This window comes from Pinus tabuliformis, chromosome J (genome assembly GCF_031772625.1).
Source record: "Pinus tabuliformis cultivar Carrire ecotype Pingquan chromosome J, CPIR1, whole genome shotgun sequence".
NCBI lineage: Eukaryota > Viridiplantae > Streptophyta > Pinopsida > Pinales > Pinaceae > Pinus > Pinus tabuliformis.
This window is the reverse complement of record NC_142295.1, coordinates 402,797,819-402,800,307: the sequence shown is the minus strand read 5'-3', so window position 1 is coordinate 402,800,307 and position 2,489 is coordinate 402,797,819. Positions and strand designations below refer to the sequence as shown.

General features: G+C 43.0%; 1 pseudogene; it reads right to left on the bottom strand.

Moving 5' to 3' along the window:
• Positions 1-1,055: 1,055 nt before the first annotated feature.
• LOC149227499 (WD repeat-containing protein LWD1 pseudogene) lies at positions 1,056-2,087 on the bottom strand (annotated as a pseudogene).
• Between the last annotated feature and the right edge of the window lie 402 nt (positions 2,088-2,489).

The window sequence follows — 2,489 nt, the reverse complement described above, 5'->3', positions numbered from 1 at the left end:
GAACCACAGTAATAGGACAGTCACGATGGGCTTCTTAACTTTGGATTTACAATATACATTGTAACCTGATTGCTTGGAAAAATGCCATGGCCTTTAGAAGGCCTTCTACTTAGTTCAAAGTCTAACTCTGAATCAAAACTTCAACATTAAGGAAATAGATTGAGCACTTCAAATGTTAGATCCTCTTCTTCAATTCTCCTTCATTAGGTTCACAAAGAGTCAAAAGGTTTTTGGAAGCCATGCATTTTATTCAGTAAAAATTGCATACTGGTTATAGAACTTTTCATCATATAGTTTACAGAAGGCCTGCAATCATTTGCAATTCATAAAGAGTGCATTATACACAATAATATTAATGTGATTTACTTAAATCTATACAGGTGAAACAAGATATAATGAGTTCCTGCACATAATCTGGTTTGTCTAGCAAGTTATCCAAAAAAGAGGTTTTAGAATTGTATATTGTTCTTGGCTAGGCGAGCTTTCAGTAATTCCCATAATTATAACTTTGTTGTAGTCTGTTATGTGGGCAAAGAATATTTGAGGAAACATTACCTGCATTTTAAAGGTATGAGAGAAAATTATAGTGGAAATCGCTACTTTTCCATATTTTCCGACACCGGCGGAAAACTTGCCTTTCGGTAATAGAATCAAAACCACTATATCAATTTTATATAGAAACAAATTTTGGTAGCTACCACCAGTTACATGTGTGCAATGCATGTATTGTCTAACTTCGAAGAGAATAAGAGAGAAACAGAGAAGAGCTAGAATGTCCCTTCTGTTCAACATTGAGATGCCAATATACCCTAACACTATTTAAAAGAATGAAAGGGAAAAAGAATTGACGACCTTCAATATTTATCTCCAATGTCCATAATTTACAGTCAGTCATATGCTCACCTTAAACAGGAGCTTATAAGTCTCCCTCTGCCTAAATAAGCCTAAACCTAAAGCCAAGAAGATGCTCATTTAGTGAAGGGAATGAATCATAAGAGCCACAGAACAATTGTCATCTCCATCCAATAAATACTGGTTTGATGTGACCTATCCTTTCAAACCCTCAAGATTTGCAGCTTGCTGGAGAAGGCAATGGTGACCCAATCGGGTTGAGTGGAGGACCACTGCAACTACTCGATCTCGGCCCCAGCAGTGTAACCAAGAATAGGATCAAGGCCACCATCAATAGGTTTTCTCATGGAAGAGAGATCCCATATGAGGGCCTGTGAGTCGTCTCCAGTAGTGCAGATGTGGCAGGAGTTGTGGGGTGCCCAAGCAATGGCATTGACACTGGCCTGGTGCCTCTGGAGCTCTGTGATAGGCAAGGTTGGATATCTGATATCCAAGACTACAACCTTGGGGCTTTCCATGATGATGGTAGCCATGTATCTGGGATCTTTCTTGTTCCAGTCCAATCTGACCAGGGGAGTATCAGGCTGAGAGCTCTCATAGATAATTGTAGAGTGCTCCTTGTCCCTCAAATCAAAGACCCTAATAGACCCATCTGCACTGACAGAGGAAAAAACACCGGCACCCCCCCAGGCAATGTCATAGACCTCCTTGTCGTGGGCAATCAACTGGGTGTCGATGACCTCCTTGTCGATGTCCCAGATGGTGCAGGTGGTGTCGATGTTGGAAGTGCCGATCCTCTTGGGTTCTTTCTCATTCCAATCGAAGGAAGTGAGAGGGACGCATAACTCGTTGTTCTTATTGTTTTTCAAGAGGATCTTTTCCTCAACACGGTTGCCAGAAATGTGCCATATGGGGAGATAGTTGGCAGAGGTGGCCAGGAGGTCTGGCTTCTGGCCTTCTTTGTCGAGTATGAACATCATCTTTGTGGGTGGGTATGGGTGGTCGAACGAAAGCTTGGGGTCGGCCTTGATGTCGCCCCTCTCGTCATCCAACTAAAAGATCTCCACTCTGTTGATGTAGTGCTCCACCAGGCTCGCTATCCCCAGCCAGTACTTCTTGTCTTTGAAAATGCTCCAGTTCATGCCGTATATGTGCCATGGCGCCTCGTATGTGTAGATCTTCGAATGCTTCTACTGCTCCTCTAAAATTTTCCCATCCCTATGATCATTTGCCATTCCTAGCACCATAAACCTACCCACACAAAAACATGTGTGACCTGTATTAGATTCTCCAACACAACAAGCTTAATGTGATGTTCCCACCAAATTTGTGTTTGGGGGGAGGAATGTGGGAACGGGAGCAGAGGCAGAGGCAGAGGAAGGGTAGGGGTGGTCTCTGGAGGCAATGGTAGAGCTCTTGAAGAAGAAGGAGTAGAGTTTTGGTTTGTGTGAGTGCCACATGGATTGAGAATCCCCCATGGCTAGCGGAGAGGTCAAGGAGAAAGAAAAGTAGCATGGGTAGTTAGAGCTGAGTGGAATTCACCTTCGTTTTCTTTATGGCTAGCTCGCCTCCCTGAGATGATCCTACCTTTACCCTGTTATTATCAGCTCTTTCAAACATGGGAATGTTTGAGGCAA